Source organism: Manis pentadactyla, chromosome 17 (assembly GCF_030020395.1).
Source record: "Manis pentadactyla isolate mManPen7 chromosome 17, mManPen7.hap1, whole genome shotgun sequence".
Taxonomy (NCBI): Eukaryota; Metazoa; Chordata; class Mammalia; order Pholidota; family Manidae; genus Manis; species Manis pentadactyla.
Genome location: NC_080035.1, coordinates 64,512,308 through 64,523,639, shown reverse-complemented (window position 1 = coordinate 64,523,639; position 11,332 = coordinate 64,512,308). Strand labels below are relative to the sequence as shown.

The 11,332-nt window shown below is 50.7% G+C and overlaps 1 long non-coding RNA gene across 1 annotated transcript; it reads right to left on the bottom strand.

Annotated features, from left to right (window-relative positions):
* Positions 1-8,264: 8,264 nt before the first annotated feature.
* LOC118916697 (uncharacterized) lies at positions 8,265-10,922 on the bottom strand. The gene is made up of 3 exons (XR_005026492.2): positions 10,237-10,922; positions 9,236-9,427; positions 8,265-8,378 (listed from the first exon to the last, which is right to left on the bottom strand). It is a non-coding gene; the product is annotated as an uncharacterized LOC118916697 (long non-coding RNA).
* Positions 10,923-11,332: the final 410 nt, after the last annotated feature.

The following is an 11,332-nucleotide window of genomic DNA, read 5'->3' as shown; positions in this document are numbered from 1 at the left end:
ATTGATTTTTAGGAATTTGTATTATTGAATATATTAGCCATTTTTCTATTGAGGTGCAGGTATCTTTCCTGAGTGATTGAGCATCATTTGATTTTGTTTATGCTGCTCTTTGCCAACTAATATCTTAGTTTTTAGCAAAGGGGGTGGTTTGGTCAAATATATAAATATTTCCTCTTATGACTTCCAGATTTTGTGCCAGAGTTAGAAAGGCCTTTCTGAATCAGAGATGATTTGATAATTCTCCCATTTTTCTTCTATTACTTTTAAGATTCCATTTTTCATGTTCAAATTTTCCACCCACGTGGTATTTACTTTGGTAAATATGGGCAGTTGGAATGAAACTGTTTTCAGGTGATCACGTACTTAACCCACCGATTTGAAGTGCCACCTTATTACATAAGAATATCGCGTTTGTTTTCTGGACTTTACACATTGTTCCAGCAAATCTATTCATGAACTAATACCACATTATAATGTGTTTTAATATATGGGATATTTTATCTTTCTTTTCCTTGTTTTTTCTTGTTTAATGTCTCTCTGAATCTCTCTGAACTAATATTTTAAATAATTTAATTTTTTTCAAAAATTATATATTCCTATAGCTCAAAAAAAAGTCACAAAAGCCAGTGAAGTGAATCTTCTGGTCACTGTCACCGAGTCACAGCTCCCTTCCCAGGGAGCAACCAGCCGTCAGTTTCCTGTGCATCTTTCCAGAAACAGTTCATATGAATTTCATACGCATGTTTCTTACAAACTTTATAATCTACTCATCTCATAAAAAAAAAAATCCTCAGTACCACAATTATTTTAGACGGGATCAAGCTTAATTTATAAATAAAGTAGAACTGAGGTGAATTCCTACCTGTGAAGATTCCATGCCTCGTAATTTGTTCTGTTTCTTCCATGTCCTGCAGCATGTTATTATTGATATTGTAAATGGTGTATTTTATTCCATCAGCTCTTTTACTTGTAGTTGGTATAAATGAAGGTCATTAATTGTGTATAATACTTAGGAGGCACCAGGCGCCTCATTCAGTTCTCTGAATTGCATGAAATTCTAAACAAAACCCCCTGCCCTTCTGAGGATGTAATAATGCCTCCTGTGCAGGGTGACAGGAACCAATCTCCGGCCTGCGTCAGCGTTTTGCTGGTAGGTCCTTGTTCCGTGGCTCTGCACACAGTGGTAACTAATGAGGACTTTCCTCCCTCACTGCATCGGAAGGGCCATGTGAGTGACAGGCACCGAGTGGGCGCTCCTGCCCGTCCGGAGAGGCAAAGCCGAGCTGTCACAAGGAACAGATGGAGACGACACCCACCCGTCCCGTTCTGTGGAAGTCCCCAGGCCAGCAGGTCAGCACCGAGACCCAGGAGAGGGCAGGGGGCCACTGCTCAGCCCTTCCCCCGGCGCAGCGTCACCTGGCCGGGCAGCCCGCTCTCCGGGCAGGAACGAGGGCCAGAGGGTGCGTGGGTGGGGGGGCAGCCAGGACCCCACCCGGCCCTCCTCTCACTCCTACGGCAGGAGCCGCCCGTGGCCGCATCTGGCTTCGGGGAGCTGGTCCTGGGACCCACCGCAGCTCTGCAGCCCCCCAGAAGTCAGAGCAGACTTCGGGGCACCAGCCCCCTTCCCGCCCTGTGGCCAGGCCAGGAGTTCCACCGCAGCCCTGCAGGCGGACGTCCATCACCTCCCCAGGACTTGGCGAGAGGCAGCCCGCGGACACCGGCCAGAGCGCGCTCCCAGGGGCCTTCCCGGCCTCCCTGCGCGCCTCCCGTGACCGGGGGCTTCGGCAGCGGGCGCGTGCGGGTCCTGCCCGCAGAGGCCTGGGCTCGGCCCCCGGGGCGTCGAGCGGTCCGCGCTGCACCCCACCAAGGCTTGAGGCACGAGGGAGGCAGGACTCGGCTCAGTCTGAGAACAGCTCGCTCCGGGCCCTCAGTTTCTTGCCCTGGAAAGACCTTGAAAAATCAATATAGATTCTTGAGCATGCTTTTGGGTTACTTCCAGGTGGAAAATCAGAAAAGTCTGGGCTATGCCAGTGTTTTATTTTTATGGCATGTTTTCTCCCGTTTCTCTCTCTGAGCCAGTCCCACCCCACCAGGCGCCACTGCTGCGCAAGGCTCACTTGGAAAATGCCTGCGGTTTGGATGGTATCAACACAACCAGCCCTTGGAAAGAGCGTCATGACTTCTGCCTGCCAGTAACTTTCTAAGTGGGGACACTCACGCCTGTGGCCCGTCGTTGGCATGACTTTCTCTGGTCGTGATCTAACGCAGACCCAACCGGAAATCCTCAAAGTTAATAATCTATGTGGCCGCCCTCACAGGCTTGCCTTAATGAGGGCTTAGTGGCCAGACTGCCGGCGTTGGTGACAGCCACACGCCCTGACCGCAGCAGGGTCCCCTTTCTCCAGGCACTGCTGTCCCCCTCGCCCAGAGGAGCGTCAGGAGAGACCTCGTAGCAGGCGGGAGGACGGTGGCATGGGCCCTGGCCATGAGGTGGCAGTTGCTGTGTTACGAGCGGGGCTGCAGGCTGCTGGCCGGGTGAGGGGCGCCTGCCCCCACGCCTCCAGCTCACAGCCAGCGGGCCGCACCTGCCCAGCCAGCGTCCTGCACCCCAGTTCCTGGGGCAGCCCCAGCCCAGCACCACACTGGGCTGCCTTCCCAGGTCCCTGGAGCCGCACCCAGCCTGTCTTCCTGGGTGGGGCTGGGCTTACCTGGAAATCACAGCAGTCCCCGGCCCCAGTGACGCTCAGAGCAGTAGGCGTGCGTTTATTTACTTTTGTTGGTTTTGAACAAGGATGGTGGCAGAGAGAAAGGTGACCTCCATGCCAGGCACACTCCTCCTGGTTGCGTGAGGTGAGGTCACACAGGTGACCTGGGCCCCCCTCAGCCAGCAGGAGGGAAGGAGGGCAGGCAAGGGGCAGGGCACAGAGGAGGGCTGCTGCACCCTCTTGCCTCAGGAAAGGGGAGAAGCAGAATCAGAGCCCGGGGACGTCGGATCACACTTCCCAGGACACCGCAGTGGCTTCTAAAGTGCTCATGCACGTGTGCAGAGAGGTGAAGACAAATACTTCCACGGCGGCCCCGTGAACGTGGGCAGGGTGCCCAGAGTTCACCGCTTCCCAGGAGGCTCTGAGCCGGGGAGCAGGGCAGGCCTCCCATAGGGCTGTCGGCTCCACACCCATAACCTAGCCCTACGTTCAAGGCTCGAGAATGACTAACCAAGCAAAACCATTTTTCACCAGCGGCCAGGGGCCCTGGACAGCTGGGCAGCCATAGACCTTTCTTACTGGGGGACACCCTGCACTTTGGACCCTTCACCCCACAGCCTGTGCCCACTGGACACCAGCAGTGCCCACGCTCAGAGACAACCGAACCTGGCTTCATGGATACCCAAACAGGCCCTGGGCGGCGGGGCCGTCCCTGGTGGGAACCACTGAGTGAAGTGAAGTATGAACAGCAGAAATAAAAAGAAACCAAAATTCAGAATGGGGTTTTGGAAGGACCGCTTAGAGGTTGTGTGAATTTAAGAAAGCTGTGTCATTTCCACGCTGAGCCTCAATCAATTTATCTGCAAAATGGGCTCAGAGTCACCTCTTTTCCTCCCGCTCTTGGGGACTATGCTCATGAAATGACTTCTGAACTTTAACCCTGACTGAACCCAACAATGGCTGCAGGGCCCAACCTGCCGGCCGCCTGCTGCCCCCCCCCGTGGCCCAGTGGGAACATGCACAGCTCGTGTCCCTTTCCTCGGGCACAAAGCGTCCTTCCTTTAAGCACATAGGAGCAATCTAAGAGGCTGAGCAAGACACAGTATAAGCGGGCGATACTAGACCCCTCTCCCCGACGTATACCTGCATTTTAAGAGCGTTTTCCCAGAGACAGACTGCTTCTCCCGAAAGGAGGCTCCTGAACATGGCCGTGCATCCAGAGGGAGGCCCAGGGGACGCGCAGGCCCCGTGGCCACAGCCAGTGCAGAGGCCAGGGCGGGGGGCGCCTCTCAGTGAGGTCCCGCTCCTGCGACTGTCTCAGCAAAGCAGTTAGCCCCTCTCCGCCCCATCATCTCTACACTGGGGGCAAATAACACGCCACTGACGCTCTGGTGACAGGTGACCAGGTCCTCTACAAATAAAGCAGTGATTAATGACATTACCCTCCTGGGAACAAACCACTTCATATACAAACTGAAATGGTTTTGCTTCTCTAGGGAAAGGCAGACAGTAAATTGCTGGCAGGCCCTGTAGGTGTTGGCTATGTTTGCACGCTCTGCTTATACAAATCCCAACTTTTCCCAACTAGGGCACAGGACGGCAGTGACAAATGCCCCTTTGAGGATGCATGATGCCCTCTCTACCTCAGCCTGCAGCCAGGTTCTGCTCCGAGTCAGAGCCCAGAGCCTCGGGGTCTGGCGAATCCCCTCCTGCTTTTAAGTCACGAGGATGTTCCTTGCCTTGTCTTAGGCTCAAGTTTCCTGAACCGAAAACTAAAGATAACTATTACTTTGCAAACAAGTGTTGTCTCTTACTGCTACAGGAAACAAGGAGATAATGCATGTAAAAAACTCACTGTGACGTGCAGTCACATTGTGGATTCAGAACCAGGGTCTGCCACCTTTTGGGTCTCCCATTCCCGGAAGTGAAAATGTTCGGGCAAACGCCCTGATGCGTGAGTATGTGTTTATAAACGATGTGCAAGAACGGCCATGTTGACATAGGACTTACATTATAAAACACAGACAACAATAAAAATGCTTAAGGGATGAGTTAAAGATTGAGTGAGTGATACTCTAAAATGATTTGGGCTTCCTTATTTATGGTACAGGAAACCTCTATGCTCACTGAAATACAACTATTGTTCACCACAGTATTTTTGGTGGAGGGCAGTGTGACTGAATGTACTTCACTGTTTTTGAGGCTGCTCCCCTTTCTTCTTTTTTTTCGTTAAGGTATCATTGATACACACTCTTACGAAGGTTTCACAAGAAAAACAATGTGGTTATTACATTCACCCTTATTATTGAGTCGCCCCTTTACCCCATCGCAGTCACTGTCCATCAGTGTAGTGAGATGCCACAGAGTCCCTATTTGTCTTCTCTGAGCTACACTGTCTTCCCCGTGACCCCACACACACCATGTGCACCAATCATAATACCCCTCAATCCCCCTCTCCCTCCCTCCCCACCTGCCCTCCCCCACCCCTCCCCTTTGGTAACCGCTAGTCCCTTCTTGGAGTCTGTGAGTCTGCTGCTGTTTTGTTCCTTCAGTTTTGCTGGTTGTTATACACAAATGAGGGAAATCATTTGGTACTTGTCCTTCTCCGCCTGACTTATTTCACTGAGCATAATACCCTCTAGCTCCATCCATGTTGCTGCAAATGGTAGGATTTGTTTTCTTCTTATGGCTGAATAATATTCCATTGTGTATATGTACCACATCTTCTTTATCCATTCATCTACCGATGGACACTTAGGTTGCTTCCATATCTTGGCTATTGTAAATAGTGCTGCGATAAACATAGGGGTGCGTCTGTCTTTTTGAATCTGAGAAGTTGTTTTCTTCAGGTAAATTCCGAGGAATGGGATTCCCGGGTCAAATGGTATTTCTATTTTTCTATTTTTAGGTTTTTGAGGAACCCCCGTACTGCTCTCCACAACGGCTGAACTAGCTTACGTTCCCGCCTGCAGGGGAGAAGGGCTCCCCTTTCCCGCATCCTCGCCAGCATTTGCGCTCCTAGAGGCTCTTCCCCTTTCTGGGGAGGCACTTGCAGGTCTGATTCTAAGTTTCTTTCTGGGACACATAATTTTAATGGCTATCAAACTTGGAAAAAGCACCCTCAAAGAAGTAGAAATCCAAATAGTAATGAATAATTGACTTACTAAATCATGTTTCTCGTGTTTTAGTCTTACCCACCAATTATGCAAATAATTTTGGTTGAAATTCAGCTGGTAAATTTCCATCTTCCCCAATGTCAGTTAGTTGTTCTTGCACATTGATCCAAAGACACTACATACATTACCATGTTTCAGCAAATGTAATTACAACCCACATTGTTGGGAAGATTGTTAAATAGGATAGAAAATGATGCCTCTATTTTTTTAAGTATGCAGACAGGAGCATTTTAATAGATGATGTACACTATTTGGGGCAAGGATAAAAAACATAGCCCATCTGTTTTTAAAGGTTTCTCTCAAAAAGCTGTTACTTTCTTACTCATTATTTTAAAAAGTCATCTTAATCTTGAAAGCACAATTAGCAATGTTTCTTATGATTTTTATAATATGTATTAGGAAGCATCCTGTCTTCCCAACAACAGGTCACAAATTTTAAGCATCTATGTTGTTTGTTTGTAAAACAAAACTGCATAATTCATCTTTAAGTTCAACATTCTTTTAATTATCTTGCTATAATTTAATCAGAATAATTCTGTGCAGTGCAAAAAGTTTCATGGTCTTTCTCTACCTCATTGCAAAGTGCTATAAATACCCCTCTGTATTCTTGTTCCTAAGCCAGCATAGCCGTGTGGGTGGCGCGGGGGCGCCTGGCGGGCTCTGGGAGCCAACACAGCTGCCGAGCTCACCCGTGCCCTCATGCAGGGGCAGAAAGGGGCTCCGGGTTGTGGGGCTGTCACCTCACCAGATTCGGTCCTTTTCTACTTCAGTCAATGAGACTGGCAGCAGTTTTTCTATTAAAATGTTTTTATTTCAATAAAAAGCCACTTACTATTAAGAATGTATGTTCTTTACTTAGATACACAGGAGAAAATAGATCTTTTTAAAATTTAATTATCAAGACAGAATACAGCAAACACATACTGGACACATACACAGCTTGATTAGAAACAAGATATTTGCGAAGTCTCGAGGTGTCCCCACAGGTCCATATTAACAGGAAAAGGAGCAGTAATTTTGCAGGAGAAACTGGCAGACAGGGCCTTAGTCGGAAGGTCGAGCCAGCATCCATCAGTGGGTCAGGCTGATCTCAGGTACTCCTGAGGTGAAGGGCCCCCGGCACTCCCTCGGTGGCCTTCCTGCCAAAGGCCCATGACCTCGACCTGCTCCCGAGGGAAGAGCTGCCAAACCCTAAGGAGAGACCGACTACCATATATGTGGCCAGAACTCTCTGGAAGTACCAAGGTCATGGAACCAAAGCAAGGCTGAGGAGCAGTCCCAGAGCAGAGGGGACCCCGACTAAACACAGTGTGAGCTCCTGCTGGGCTCCGCTGGGAGGAGGCCGGTTGTGGGAAAACCGAGAAGTCCTGGCCAGGCCTGCGGATCAGTCAGTAGTGGGGTCAGTGTTGATTTCCTGGTTTCAGTCATCGTACTGTGGTTGGATGAGTGTTAACACTGGAGGGATCAAGGTGGAGGGCGTGTGGGAACCTCTGTACTTATTTTGCAACTTTTCCATAAATCTGAAATTATTTTAAAATGAAAAGTTAGAAAAGGAGCACCTACACTTTTGCCCAACTGCGCAGCCGGTTTCCCGCGCGGGGTGCCGTGTTCTGACCCACTTCCTTCCGCCCTGTGAGTGCTGAGCGCGTTCCATCGGCATTTTATAACAAAGGCATGCATTTTAGTTTGGCACCAACCCTACTATTTTCTGTGTCTCAGTACTGAAATCACAGTTGGAAGTGCCTCCTCTGTAGGATTTGACTTAAATTGCTGCCAAATTTGAAAACTCCAAAGAAGCTTCTGGAAATGTATCAAACATTGAGTGAAATTTTATAATGTACTGCATTTAGGATCTTAGAAGTGGAAAAACTTTGTCTTAATTTTCAAGCGTTTAATCCTTAAGTGCCTTGTTCATCTTGATGACCTCATACTGCTATCAGCTGATATTCCAAAACATGACGTAGCCTTAGGTGAGGGTCATCTTTGGCAGTCATGATTCAAACGGTTTATCATTTCGAATCTTGTGACTGTGTCACTCCCTAGGCGGCTGCCGCCGTTTCAGCCCACGGCGTCGCCACCAGAAGCCCGTTTGGCAGCCGGTCGGCCTGGATGGCTGCAGCAACGTGCTCTCCAGGCTGCAGCCCCACAGGAGCCTCGTTCAGTCGTTGTTCCACTTTGCAGCCATCAGTTTTCTTGGGACCCAGATCGTTTGTAAATCCAATCAAACAGACACAACAAGACTATTTAAAAGATTTTGAACAAAAGCCACCGAGGAGCCTCTGTCATCCCTCCGGCCGGCCCTTGCAGCCAGGGCACCGCACATCCCGTGTCGGGGCCATCGCAGGACAGATGGTGAGGGCCCAGGGCCACTGGGGGCGTTAAATGCTAAAGCTAGTTTCTTTATTGTTTAGGTAAAAATGAGTGTCAGAGGAACTCAGGGTTTTCTTCCAACTCTCCAAAGTTGATCGTGCAGTGAAGCAGCCCCAGCTACACATGGCTATTTAAATAAAGGGATAAATTAATTGAAAGCAAATGGAATTACAGTTAGAATTTTTACGAGCCACCTGTTAGGCACTCACTAGGCAGGGCCCACCGTACTGTACACCACAGACACGGGACTTTTCCCTCAACATGGCGAATTCTGCTGGGCAGCTGTGCTCGTGGGCCACCCCGTGGCCACTCTCTGTGCTTGTGGCCTTAGAGTAGCACTGAAGACCCTTGGGGCATGAGCCCTGGTGAGGCCTGAAGGAGCCCCAAGCCATCCGCGCACAGATGGGGCCTGCGCCCAAGGCTGGGGGCCCCCATGCCCTCGCCTGCCTGCCCCCCTGCTTCCTCTGGAGTGTTCTCTTCGCTACTTGGCTGTCTTCCTAGCAGCTCGAGAAGCCAGGGAGACCCTGCAAGGCCCCCCGAGCTCTGCTGGGCAGTGTGGGAGCCCAGGCTGGGGCCTGCGCCCCCTGCTTCACCAGCTGGGGATCCGTGTGCCACTCAGCAGCCTCTGAAAAGACCAGTTCCCATAAATCCAGGCAAGGTGAGAGCTCAAGCTGCCAAAAATGAGCAAGTATTATTATTTGTCCTGTGGTTCATTGTGGGGCAGCTCATCAAGATGCCAGAGAAAGAGCATTCTGGGTGAAACAAAAGGCAGACAGTATGTCCCTGGCACAGGCTGAAGGTGGGGCCCAGGGGGTGGCTGGGGGGCATCCTGGCAGAGGGAAGAGGGGCTGTAAGCAGAGAACCAGGTGGGGACGGACAGGGTGAAGCGCCAGCACAGGGACCGTCTGCTTCACAGACGAGCCGAGGGCCGGCCCCACACAGAGTCCTCCGGCGACCAAAGGTAGTAAGCTGGCCTCTGCGCACCTGCGTTTCCAGCCTGGCATCGTCTGGGCAAGGCGACAGGCAAACGAGACCAGCGGGAGCGAGGACGCAGTGGGGCATCAGCGGGCAGCCAGCCCCGCGCCCGGGGAAGGAGAGAAGCCTTCTGCGAGGGATGCCTCGCTCCCTGGACGCGCTGGAGAGGAGCTTCGGGACACACGGTCACTGCAAGCCCAGCTGTAAGGGGAGCAAACGGGGACTAATCAGGGGAGAAACTCGCTCCTGCCCATCGCACAAGGCAAGAGGCAGAGATGCGGGAACCCTGCTCGTTCGCGCCTGCCTGTGGGTCTGAGCCTGGAGGGAGACGTCCTGTAAGGACCTCCGCGGAGAAGCGCCGCTGATGAAGAGAGTTTCCTTCAGAACCTGAAAAGATGCTTTATCACACACAATTACCCCAGTCTTCAAATAAAGTGAGAAACCTAGATTACCAACACTGGCTTCTGTAACAGAAAGAGACATGAAATTAATTGAATTAAGCAAGTATACATAACAAAGAAATCACACTTGATATTAAGCTTGCAAAATATGGCAATGCATTCCTCAGTGAGCCAGCAAAAGAACAGAACTGGGCCTTAATGCTGCTTAGAATTTTCTTAAGTAGAAGTGGGATTTTAAAGCCTCTGGGTCAGTGAAACCATAGGGTGGGTATTTATGAGGTTTTCAAGGAGTGCATGGTTCCGTTGAACCAGTCAGCGAAGTGGAGAAAGGTCCGGCCTCTTAGGTCTGGGAGGCAGGAAAGATGGAGGTTTCAATGGCCACTGGAGGGAGGAGCTGCCAATACATGATTTTCTCAAAATGCCTCCCCCAGCACTGCCAGGAACGTCCATCTTTACAAAGCCGCTCGGAAATTCTTGGCATTGGAAAACACACTCAGAAAGCCAGCAAGGCTCCTGTCACTGAACAGAACATTAGCAAGATGAGCCTGTTCATGACTCAGGTGGAATGGATGGCGGGTTAGGAGGTGGGCGGCTGCGGGTGGCGCTCACTTGCACACCAGCGGCGTTTGCGCTCGAGAAAGCATGAAGCAAATCCATGTTCTCCAAACTGGCTTCATTGTTCAGCCCATCAGCTGTTTGAGCACGACTCCTCGTCTATGCAAGTTCATCAACTGCATACATGAAATACACTGATGCAGGTGTTATAAAACAGAAAAATAGCAATCTAAAAAGATGACATAAAAAATTAATAATAAGTATTCTAGTATTTTCTTTCTGCATCCCAGTGTATAATTTGAGGCAGCTTCTGGGGGCCATACTGTACTTTGGAGTCTACTGAAATACTAAATGAATTAATAAAAATATATACACCTGTATTTCAACTCAGACTGTAAGAAATACAAGCTGAAAAAGAGAATGGATGAATAAAAACAGGAGAAACAAGAGGGAAACAAGAGTTCAAGAGGGAAAGAATATGTTCTAGATATTTCGGTTTTCTCTTGGTTCGTATTAAGTTTTAACACTCACATTGCTAGAGACCATGGCACTTTGAGTTTGCATTTTTTTTAGTGTTAAATTTTAACTCCATTCTCGTAAGAAGAGAGAGCAAGGAACAAATTAAAATCCTATGGAATGTCAAGAAAGGGAGCCAAGGGCTTTGAGGGCCCCGGCGTTTCAACGTGTCAGTTATCTCAGATGGCCCTGGGGTGCCAGGCCAAGCTGAGAGTCTGGGGGCATTAAAACCCTTGTCCGTCACCCAGCGCAGCCCGGGACCGCAGATAGGGAGCCCAGGCCGCGGGCGCTGCCCAGCCTCGTCTCAGGGCCCGCCCCAGCACCACGCCCCGCCCCCAGCCCCAGCACCACGCCCCGCCCCAGCCCCGCCCAGCACCACCACCACGCCCCGCCCCCAGCACCACCACGCCACGCCACGCCCAGCACCACCACCACGCCCCGCCCAGCACCACGCCCCGCCCCCAGCCCCAGCACCACGCCCCGCCCCCAGCCCCAGCACCACGCCCCTTACGTTGCTCTCCGTTCTACCCCAGCGCAGCTGCCGCCCCGGCTGTGGGTTTTTCTGGCTGCCGCAGGCGCGCGCGTCCTTTGCACTTACTGCTGCGCCCAGGCGCACTTTGGCTACTTCGTTTTT